The 12,479-nt window shown below is 40.4% G+C and overlaps 1 long non-coding RNA gene across 1 annotated transcript; it reads right to left on the bottom strand.

Moving 5' to 3' along the window:
- Positions 1-577: 577 nt before the first annotated feature.
- LOC136438089 (uncharacterized) lies at positions 578-5,177 on the bottom strand. The gene is made up of 2 exons (XR_010756381.1): positions 4,685-5,177; positions 578-1,546 (listed from the first exon to the last, which is right to left on the bottom strand). It is a non-coding gene; the product is annotated as an uncharacterized lncRNA (long non-coding RNA).
- Positions 5,178-12,479: the final 7,302 nt, after the last annotated feature.

Genomic DNA, 12,479 nt, shown 5'->3' with positions numbered 1-12,479 from the left:
TGGTGTTGTGACCTTGCCGTTGGCACAAATGGACACAAGGCCCACTGTACTAAAGGACGAGCAAGGTCCACTGAGCATCATGTTGTTGTGGTCTCGTCGAAAAGTAAGGGACGACAAGATCCCAAACGATAGAGGGTTAATAAAGATTTCTTATTTAATGTGATGTTGGATTAGAAAGTGTTGTAATCAATAATATTAGGGTTGGTTTTTGTCGCTAATGTTGGTTTCCCATATTTTTCCTAGTTTTGGGTTGGGTGTGACCATTTTGACCGGAGGGGTGATTTTTGCCACTTATGTTAGGTATAAGAGATGAAAGTTATTAGTGTGGTGATGTTGTGACCTTGCCGTTGGCACAAATGGACACAAGGCCCACTGTACTAAAGGACGAGCAAGGTCCACTGAGCATCATGTTGTTGTGATCTTGTCGAAAAGTAAGGGACGACAAGATCCCCAACGATAGAGGGTTAATATAGATTTGTTATTTAATGTGATGTTAAATTAGAAAGTGTAGGAGACGTGATCTTAAAGAACATGGCAGTTGTGGTCTTGTCAGAGATGTAGGGACGACAGCCACAAAAACAATGAACGATTAGTTTGTTTAATGGTGAGATGGCCAATTAGCTTTTGGAATAAAATTAAGTCAATTTTGAAATGGTGAATACTTAAGACCCTTTCCTTCTTACAATAAAGAATGGCCGATGTATAAATACGGTTTCTTTTAGATGCCGATTTGAAGACGACCACATCAAGGATAAAGAAATGACACAGAGACAAGGATTCCCGCATACTTACCAAGGGAGACGTAAACGTTATAACACTGACTGATTATGACCTCATAATGTTGGCTTACTACGATCCTTATTAATTACTGAATGTCTCTATTGCTCTCTTGACCTTAATTTCCTAGTTTTACAAATCTCTCGTCTCCTGTCTTACTCTGCTCACACAACATTGATTACTTTATCTCTTCGCTGCAGTTCACTTAAACAAATGAATAACCGTCAAAGAATTATAGCACAACAATTAGCAGACTAATTCTAAAGTAACCGTTCCAAGTTTGGTAAGGAGTTGCACTGTAACTTCTTGGACGTAAGTGACGGAGTGAAATGTTACTGCAGCTTGCAGTTGCATACACATTTGTATTGGGTTTCTACCATTCGTACATCCGGTTTGATTTTAACGAGGTTAATCACCTGTATTTTCTTTCATAACGTTATACATGCAAAATCAGCTTCTAAAAGTTGCACACTAAAATAAACAACAAAATAGACAATACGTATTCGTTTGAATCAAATAAAGTGGACAACATGTGCACGCCAGTGTGTGGATTCTCTAAATCGTGTCAGGTAATGTCTGGTTGTAACAGCACAATCATTGTAACACGGCTTTGATGCTGGTCCGGCAGTGGAAGGTCTCCGGCGACCTCCCCTGCTGCGGTTAGAGTCTGTGTGGGAAACGGCCAGATTGTTCCAGGCCTGGATTGTTCCTCCCTAGTGCACGTGGATACCGGGTGCCCCGGATGACCTTGTAGTCCGGTATAGGTGACCTGTGCAGGGATCGAGAAAAAAACATACAGAAACATATCAACCTGAATGCTCTCTTCTTTGGTTCTTGTCGTCTCTGAAGACGGTAGACAGCTTCGGTCGATTTAACCTCTTGAATTATTGACTTGAATTAGACTATTCCAAAATCATGATTGGCTTTTCTTTTTCAAAGTAGTTGGCGGTGGCGTGTTAGTCATGTAGTTGCTAGGTCCTACAGCCACAGGGAAACAAAATTTAGAATGTATGTGACACTGATAAGCTGTTTGACATATTTCTTAGTACCTACGAATATGGCGTGTTATACTTACTTCAAGGTTTTGGAGTTCGATTAAAAAAATAGGGCTCGAAATTCGCATTTTAGTACAGGTAAAATTGTACTAATTTTATCTTTAGCTAGGAAAACAACATTTGGAGTTAAATATGCGTGAAACTGATAAGCAATTTCACAATTTTGGGTCGGCACTCTCACGGCGATCTGGTCAATTTTACGTTTTTTTAATGGTATTTATTATATCTTCGAATTATTGTTTTATTAATTACAAATCTTTATAAGTATTCATAAATGTTTCTAACAAAAGAAAATACGAGAATACTATGTTTCAGAAGTTGTTCTGATCATTTGCAAACATTTCGAAAGTGACAGTCAAAAGAGATAATTTTTTTTAATAGATTTGAAATATAGATAGCCAGATAGGTTTATTTCATATTTTTCGAACTAATTATATAAAGATATGGGTCATTTGCCCCCCGTAACCGTGTTGTGACTTGGAATAGGGTCCTTATGTCGCCGTGAGAGCGCGGCGAAAGCGCCGTCCAAGTGGAATGGGGGTATAACTGATACTTTAAGAATTGGACGAATGCGCCGTATCCTTTTTTTTCTACATTTGTAATTATGTTGAGCCCAACATACTGTTGGGCGCAATATATTGTGTTCGTATGGTTTCTTTCTCCTGTCAAATCTTGTTATCGACTCAGCTCGGTCGTCCCTGCACCAACTGAGCTGAAATTTGGTATACATGTAGAGTGGGTAAATACCCTGGGAGCGTTATTTTTATTTTTTTCGATATTGACCTTGAACGTGAAATTATTGAGGTTTTTCTGACCAAAAACGTACATTTTGGCCTCCTGTGCTCTGGAAATACATCCAAATGACCTGAAATTTGCTATGGTGGTACATTGAACAAATATTTAAAGAATCCCATCGCACTTTTGGCATACAATACTTCGAAATGCGATTTTAGAGGGTGTTTTGGGAAGAAGATCGGCTATTTTCCTCATATGGGGTCACTGACCTAAAGGTCACATCTTTATTCATCTGGCCGGGTTGACTAATTCGGTCAGCCAATGAGAGAGCGCAGATTTATCAAGCTCAACCTGATTGGTTGAAATAGTCAATTTAATTAGGGGCACTACTAGTACTCTGACAGGTACAGACACAACTTCACTACTCCCTGGCTCACATCCTTGTGTTGTAAGTTATTGTTGTGTCCTACTGAAGTTATGTAAGTGCAATTGAGAAGGTTCAAAACTTTTCTGGTGGTATTTTTCGACACACACGGTGTTTTTCTTATTTTAACACTGCATGGAAACAAAGATTTCTACAAGTTCGCAAGCTTGGACACTATGGTAAAACCTGACATTTCCTCGCTATGTACACGAATTTTCTACCCCTCTGTCACCAAGATTGGACACTAGTGCGCACAATAGTGCACACAAAGTACCCAACGTTTCCCACCTTAGGAAACATCCCGTGTCGGGACGTTGACAATAACATTAACATTAACAATAGAGAGTTGTGAAGTGCGTGAAAATTTACGTTGAGCTTGCTTTGAGTAGTTGTTTAAAGTTTTTGGCTAAAAATGACGTAAATCAGTAAGAATTTTCAACCTCCTTACGTAAACCCCTGTTACATGTCTACACTATCGGGCCGCGGGGAAGTCTTGAATATCGGCGCTGATCGATAGCGCATTAAACAAAATGTGTGGCGTAGCGTTGTACTAAAAAAATAATAGCATATGAATATGGGTGCCTGGAAGAGCCCATCCATGCATAGGGTTTCAAATTGGGAGAGATCCATTTCTGACTGGTCTTCAATTCAATTATTCATTCAAATACCAACATTGCAGACATACAACAAACGTTAGCCTCTATGCCACAGTCGATTTTTGCGTGGGGAGGGAAATGGGCGAAACAAGTTGCATTTGCTCCCGCAAATGTTGCCTTTCTAGTTTTTTATGTTTTTTACACGTGAACAAATGCGACGTATCATTTTTCTACATTTTTAATTTATCTTCAGCTAATTCTACAATTGTCGGGGGTTGAGGTTTTCAAACGTGGACAAATGAGATGTACTGGAATTAGTTTTGGAATTTTTACGTTTGTCAGGCGTAAAATTTTAATACGTGGATGATACATGCGACGTATAATTTTTTCTAACTACACAACTAATTCTAAATTAATTTGTCGGGGGGGGCTTTGCACATTTTCATACTTGACAAAAAGATGTACTAGAATTGCATTTCTACGTTTTTCGGGCATATGATTTATGGTTTTCATACGTGGACGATGGGACGTACTGTTTTTTTTGTACATTTGTACTTTGTCTTCAGTTAATGCTACATTTGTCAGGGGTGAGATGTACTGGAATTAGTTTTGGAATTTCTACATCTGTCAGGCGTATGATTTTCATACGTGGACGAGTGCGACGTATTATTCTTTTCTACATTTGTAGTTTTTCTACTGTAACAGTCTACATTTGTCGGGGATGTAGATTTTTAAATGTGTACAAATAAGTTGTATTGGAATTAGTTCTTATACGTGGACATGCGACATACTAGAATTAGTTCTGGAATTTCAACGTTTGTATGGCACATGATTTTGAAACGTGGATGAATGCGACGTATTTCTAAATTCTAGGCTGCTAAGTTATTGCTCATATTTCATCAAACCTAAAAAGTTTCAATAACACTTTTAACAGCAATTCTGAATATCAAACATACGTCGAGATGGTTTCGAAAATGGCTACTTGCCGAAATCTCTACCTTGCCATGAAAGGTATCTGAAATGACCACAAAAGCGTAACGTTAACATAAAAACTGAAAAGACCTACCTGCACAAAAACAGAAACAGACGCCTCTTACCTTGGTTCTGTACAGATCGGCTCTGGTGTTATTTGTCCTTCCAGTCTCAGAATCTAAATTTCCATAGTCGAGTCCTGTCTGCGGAACGTGCAACAACTTTTCCTGCCTTGGAGATTAATGAACAAACGTCTGGTGTTGCTATTTTCAAACAGTCCATATTCTTCCAGTCTCTTCTGGCCGTGCTTCCCCGTTGTTGTTTCCACTGCTGACATGGAGGTGATACATCCCTTCTTGCTCACCATGTTGTCACAACTTTCGATTAGAGTTTAGAAATCTCCATATTATCGCTAGAAATGAGTTGTTTTCTAACACAAGAAACGCCCTTTGTTCTCATACGTCTAGACACTGTGGCCACGGTACTAGACTGTGTGACTGCAGCTGTGTCCTTATGTCCGCCCACCAGACCAGTACCCTGTAACTGATACTCCCATGGGTGCATCCATGTTGCTGTGCCTGGAGAAGTCATTAACTCGGAAACAGGGCTTAAAATTGATACCCAGTCAGATTTTCCATCACAATGGCACCATCCCAACTTTGCTAACATGTCATACCATTTGTGGTCTATATCTATATACTATATTGCCTAAAAGACCTAAAATTTGGTCATAACAAGATGTAACATTGACGATGGATTAAGGGCAAGAGTAACGGATTATGGTTAGGGTTATGGATTAATTAAGGTTATGGTGACGGATTAAGGGTAAGGATGACAGATTAAGGGAAAAGGTGACGGATTAGGTTATCGGGTGACAGATTAACGGCTATGGTGACGGATTAAGGGTTATGGCGACGTGACTGATTGAGGGCAACCACTGTGAGGGATCAAGGCTTTCGTGACAAATTAAGGGTTATGGAGACGGATTAAGAGCAAGGATGGATGATGAAGGTCAAGGGCAACGGATTAAGGGCCAGGGTGACGGATTAAGGGAAAGGATGGCGGATTAAGGGAAATGATTACAGATTGAGGGTAAGGATGGCGGATAAGGGGAAATGATTACAGCTTAAGGGAAAGGTAACGGATTAAGGACTAAGTTGACGGATTAAGGGTAAAGATGACGGATTAAGGGAAATGATTACAGATTAAGCGAAAGGGTGACGGATTAAGGATTGTGGTGACGGATTAAGGGCAAAGGTCGCGGATTAAGGGCTATAATGATGGTTTAAGGGTGATGGTGACGGATTAAGAGCAAAGATGGCTGATGAAGGTCAAGGGCAACGGATTAAGGGCTAGGGTAACGGATTAAGGAATAAAGTGACAGATTAAGGGTAAGAATGGCGGATTAAAGGAAATAAGTACAGATTATGGGAAAGGGTAACAGATTAAGGGCTAGGTTGATGAATTAAGGGTAAGGATGGCGGATTAAGGGAAATGATTACAGATCAAGGCGAAGGGTAACGGATTAAGGACTAAGGCGACGGATTAAGGGTAATGATGGCGGATTAGGGGAAATGAGTACAGATTAAGGGAAAGGGTGACGGATTAAGGACTAAGGTGACGGATTAAGGGTAAGGATGGCGGATTAAGGGAAATGATTACAGATTAAGGGCAAGGATGACGGATTAAGAGGAACGATCACAGATTAAGTAAAAGGGCGACGGATTAAGGATTGTGGTGACGGATTAAGGGCAAAGGTCGCGGATTAAGGGCTATGGTGACGGTTTAAGGATGATGGTGAGAGATTAAGAGCTATGATGACGGGATAAGGACAACGCTGAGGGATTAAAGGCTTTCGTGACAGATAAGGGGCAAGGGTGACAGACTTGGGTCTCTGCTGACATATTAATGTTTATGATAACGGTTTAAGGGCAATAGTGACGGATTCACTTCACAAATTACCATGCAGCGCAGATGACAGCTTCTTCAAATAATGTACATCTTTGTCTAAGCTTCCTGTACACCATAGTGCATGGTAATATATCGTTACTGTATTCTGCAATCCTGTTTGAAAGATTTCTTAACAAAAACACCCCTGCAGTTCCGTGGCAAGCTGCTAAGGGACCGAAACTTACCCCACTTCTTCCTTACGTGAAATTCAAAAGTGGGGTAATTATGCAAAAGGTTTTAGTGAAAATGTTCTTTTCAACTGAAGGTACCACCGGAAAAGTACATTCTCCCAAGGGGGTGGGTTTTACAAAAATATTCCATTTCAGAACAGTCAGTTTTTAAGATTTTGCAGGGGATAGAGATGAAGTGAAATGTGACGTGTTTTAACTATTTACTTTACAACTGTTACCTTTCTAGTTATGTTCATTTCCCCCCACATTAGTTACACTGAAACGCAAACCTGTTCATATTTGCTGAACAAGCTAATATTTATCTCTAGTTTTTCTCTATTTTACTCCCAAACACGATTATTTTCAGGCTTTAGGGAGTCCGTTTTTTTTTCAGGCACACATCGCAAAGGCCTGGCTTCAAATGTCAATGAATATCTCTAATTTTCATATTTTTCGTCGACCAGGAACACAAAAAAACTTTGTGTTTTTGGGATTTTTTTTTAATTTCTGATTCTAAGTATAGTTAATATCGACAAATCTGTGAGAAAATGGCATTTTTTTACATTTTTCGCACTCAATTACCCATAATTCAAAATCAAGGGCATTTTCCAAAAATCCCAAAAACACAAAACTCGGGAAAACCGTTACGGTCATTTTGAGCCACTAATAATGTAAGGAGGGTGCTTTATGAAGCTGATCCTTTACGATGTTTAAATGCATGTCATGCCGCACGGATGGGGTGGGTGGGTAATTAACACCGCCGTAAACAATCCTTCTAATATTCAATGTCACAAAAAATTACGCCAGTAGCTTTTTTACATGATAGATGTCCACAACAAAGTGCCAGCATGGATATACTCTTCAGAAAACAGGTAATTCTATTTGTAACAAAGGTAGTTGTTTTCCTGAAGCGGGGAAAGGGACCAGACCGCACGGGTTTACAGTAAAAATTTTCAATGACCGCAGGTGACCCCGAATCGAACGTGCGTTCGGATTCGATGAGTTCATTTCGAACCTCGTGGAACAGCGTTTGAATACACGAATCTCCAGTTTCGCGCCGCCATTTTAGGTCAAAGGTCATTCGGAGCACTTTCAAGCCGATTTCACCATCACTTTCAATTCAAAGTGTAATGCTTTTATTCATATCTTTTGCACCAAACGCCTTAACTATGTGTATTCGTGCATGGGGCCCAGCTTGAAATTGCTCCGAATGACCTTTGACCTAAAATGGCGGCGCGAAACTGGAAACTCGTGTATTCTATTCGGCTGGACATGGGAGTTTCTGAGCATGACCGTGTGTGGCCCTAGTGATTTAACGATGTTGATTGTCTGAAGCCGGTTGTATGAATATTGATATTCAGGTTATCAAGTATTTTTCCTGACGTTTTACGGTCTCCGTTTGCACCTTCTTTATAACGCAACAAGCCAAAACGAGAGAAAAATTAACTCTTAAAATCAGAAATGTTTCATCTGGTTATTTCTGATATATCACCATATAACTGTATTTCGTAGTCACTCTTCCACAAATGACCCAAAAAAATAAACATTTTAGAGCGCGGTACGCCTGGGCCCCTTTTCAGAACTTTACTGATCTCCAAGCAGATGGTTGGGCGAGATACTATTAAATGTTTTCTGCCTGCCGGGCTCCTCTGAAATCCCTTCCCAAAGGCATGATGTTTTCAAACAGCATAATACCCAACACAAGCTTTGATAATAAAAGTTGAGCTAACTGATCTACTGTTCTTGTAGGGTGAGTCTCTCAGAGGCTTACCCACAATGCCATGTGACATAAACGCACGATTATTCTTATACGTAATTATGGGTGTAAATTGTCTGAAGTTTGCTATTTAAATATTAATATTAAAATTGTTTTTATTACTCTTTTTTCTACCTTTTTTTCGGCCGTTTTTGCACTTTTCAAAGAAGGAATTCAGCAGAAAAATGAAGCTTTTAACAATTCTCTCAAAACGCTCCTTCGTCTTTTTCTGAGATATGATTACCAACAGTCTTCAGGATAGGACTGTGTATAGTATTCATTCTCGTCTGAATATTGCATTTGTACCTAAAGTGCTGATTTTTGTAGGCCAACAAGCAGTAGGCTGCTATTCTTTCAGTTTGGCATATCGTGTGGCGCAATTCATGCCCGTAGCCAGGGGGGGTTCGGGGGGTTCGGACGAACCCCCCCACAGGCTTGAAGGTCCACTTTTTTAGGCTTGAAGGTCCACTTTTTCAGGCTTGAAGGTCCACTTTTTGATGTTCATGATTTTTTCAAGGCGGACTTACTTGTATCACCAGCAACGCCACAGAAGCTAGAATGCTAGAAAAAACTTTGTCTCTGATTTTCCTCCTCTGAAATTCTTTCAAAAACACAGAAAATGCCCTTTCAGAAGGTTCAATTCTTAGAATTTGAAACGCGCGAAGGTCCACTTAATGTACAAGGTTGTTTTTTTCAAAGCGGGCTTATTTGTATCACACCAGCGCAGCTGGAATTCCTAGAAAAAACTGCTAACTTTGTCTCTGATTTCTCTCTTTAAAATCCTCTCAAAAACACAGGAAATGCCATATCAGGAGGTTCAATTTTTCAAATTTTCCGGGGGGGCATACCCCCGGACCCCCCTAGAAAGCTCGCGCCTGCGGCGCTCGTCTCGCGCCTACGGCGCTCGCTGGTCCCTCAAACATGAAAACGAACCCCCCCATTCAAAATCCTGGCTACGGGCATGGCAATTGGTAGGGTGTTTCGCCCAGAACCGAGAGGTCCCGGGTTCGAAACCCCGATAAGCCCCGATGTTGTGCCCTTAGGAAAGGCACTTTACACGGCTTTCCTCACTCCACCCAGGTGTGAATGGGTACCTGACTTAGGTTGGGGAAGGTCATATTGAGGTCACCTGTTGACGCCTAATGGCAACCTCCCAGACCCTTGCGACATAGTGCAAGTGTGTAGCAATTACAAATGTATGTATCTGTTGTGTATTATGTGATTGTAAACCCTGCTGCAATTCAGCACTGGCTGCCATTGCACGGGTAATTTCTGACCAATAAACCATTAATTAGTCTGAAAGAACACTTTAAAGGCACCCAGAGCATTTTATGAGACTTGAAAACTGAAAATATTCTTGTTGCTGTAATCTCTATGAAATTGAAATTTAATGCCACTGTTTGCCACATTTGCTTGCGGATTTCTTATCAAAAAGGCTCAAAAGCGGCACAAAAATAAGCTACATTGTGATCTTTTAGTTTCCCGCGCCTAGTGTAACTAGACCGATACTATAGCCCCGCCCACCTCCGACAAAACGTATAAATGCAAAATTATAACATAAAATTTAAAATGCAAATATTTGACGGACATGCAGTCACTCCCAATTGGCCGAACTGCTAGTTGTGATGGACAGTCAGGATCAGTCTATCAGCCTAAGGGCTTGGATTTTCTATCAGTTCTCACCACACAACCACATAGTATCTCTGCTCCTTTAATATCGATATGTACTGGTATAGTGCTATTGAAACTTGCCCTGTGTGGGAATGTCTAGAAATTTTAGTTTTTTGATTCAAGTTTCAAGCCTCATAAATGCTCTGGATGCCTTTAACCAGATTGTGGTTCCGATAGAATTTGTCCGACGTCACAAAATCCAAGTGTCAGGGCGCAGGACCTATGTTCCTTTTCATCAGAACTAACAAATCTGTAAGCAGATGTTTGCGGGGGTGTTACATGTTTTCTACTGGGATTTCTTCTCTGACAGCCATCTTTGTAACCCTTGCTAACAGTCAGGAAACGTCGCAAGCATCCGCCCAAAAATCTACTTGGAGACTAAGCAAACCTGAGTCATGTATATCAAACTGACTACACAAACAATCTTTATTGACACAACAAAAGTGCAGCGACTCTCGTAAGGTCTACTTAATCTATACATACATACATACATACATACATACATACATACATACATACATACATGCCAACAAACAAAGTTCATACTAATGAGTTTGTTTACATACAATCATATGGAATAGGCCAAAATATTGAATTTAGCGTGTCGTATACTTATACATTACTTGTTCTTATGTCCAAACATTCTTTGATGTATATACATATTTGAACACAGTAAGGATTGTCTCCTCTCAGTATGTAATCAAATCTATCAACAGAATGGAGCGTATTGAATTCACTTGAACAACTGGAAATAAAGATGAACAGCTTAGAGCGTTTATCCTCATATCTTGAACAATTCATGATAAAGTGACGTTCGTCTTCAATTTCATTTACACATACAGCCTTACCACATTAGATCGTTGTCCACTGAATATATGTATGTATTTCTGTCACGTTGATTTAAACGAGTAAAGATCAAAATGATGGATTGAAGAAACAAACGTATACCTTTCAAACCGGTCAGAAAAGCTTCCGTTGGCACGTTCTGGGTAGGAGCTCGTGTAGGATGCCTCATCTGGCGCCGGTTGCTGCTGTTCTTGTGAGGCGCGTATACGTAGCTGATTAGTTATGCCATGTGATTAACAACTCAGGGTTGTAAGTCTAACGTAAACGTGTTGTTAAATGTCTGATGCTTGCTTTTTGAATGTTGATATTAAGGTTGTTTACAATTTTGATAACGTTTTAATGGCTGTGTTTGCGCTTTCCATGCAAGGATTTCAAAAGAAGGATAAAAGAGCTGTTGTCTTATAAAGGTTTTACGATTTTATAATTACTCCGGGAAGGAGGATGACCTCCTTCTGGGAGTATTGGGAATGTTTTTGTTTGCGCGTTCGCAGCTAGAACTCACGATCCTGTTGTCGCATCGGTGTGTAACTTGGCATATCGTTTGCCTGGTTGGGCGTGGTGATGCACGATGTCTTTGTTACACCGTAACTACTTTTATTGTCAATGCAATATCGTAATTGCACCCCTATAATTAATGGCATGTGCCACTGCCCTGCCATAGAGACCATGCTATAATCCGTTCCGCTTGGCTAGCATACTTCAGGCAGATACGGGGTATATCTTCCCTACTTGCTGTGATCGTATAGTCACTGTTACATTGTAAAAAAGACAACGTGCATCACCACACGCAACCTAGCAAACGATATACCAAGTTACATACCAATGCGGCAACGGGAATTGTGAGTTTTAGCTGCGAACATGTGCAGAGTGATCTTCTCTCAGTGTATAAGTATTATGCCGGTATGCCTAAACACCTCACCCGACCTCATCCGACCTCACCCGACCTCATCCGAGTCTAAAATGCAGTGTATACGGGACAGGGGCATCATTTGACGTTCTTGATACGTTAAATTCGCAATTATGAATGCAAAACAAGCAGCAAACTCTAAGTATTTACCAGTTTTTATAAATTACTCCGCTCGTTTCCAAGATAGAAAGGTGATACGCGCCGTTTTGAGTATCAAGACATGGTGCACGGAGAAGGTCAATAGATCAAGCATATAAATGTGTCTCCGGTATCGTGACAAGTTGACCAGTCTCCTACAGTGCTTCAGAGGAATCAGTCTTTTGTCAGAAACGAGTTTTTTCGAGTCAAAGTTGTCAAGATCTTTTTTCCGCGGGGTTTTCCACCGTTTCGCCATCGTTCTCAACCCAAATACGCACCATATGGGAGTTTTGCGGCACACGCTAGAGGGTTACGGGACCACTGTACATGTCTTAATCGATTTATGCAAATATCACTACTAAAATAGATGCAAATATCATCACATTTATTGAGCAACATTCTTACAAGGGGGCAGCTCTAGACATACGGAGAGTGCTGCAGATGGAGTAAAAAGGTATGAAGAACTTCCCCATCCAGATCCT

The sequence above is a fragment of the Branchiostoma lanceolatum genome, chromosome 7 (assembly GCF_035083965.1).
Source record: "Branchiostoma lanceolatum isolate klBraLanc5 chromosome 7, klBraLanc5.hap2, whole genome shotgun sequence".
Lineage (NCBI taxonomy): Eukaryota > Metazoa > Chordata > Leptocardii > Amphioxiformes > Branchiostomatidae > Branchiostoma > Branchiostoma lanceolatum.
The sequence above is the reverse complement of the archived record's forward strand: the minus strand, read 5'-3'. Positions and strand labels throughout refer to the sequence as shown.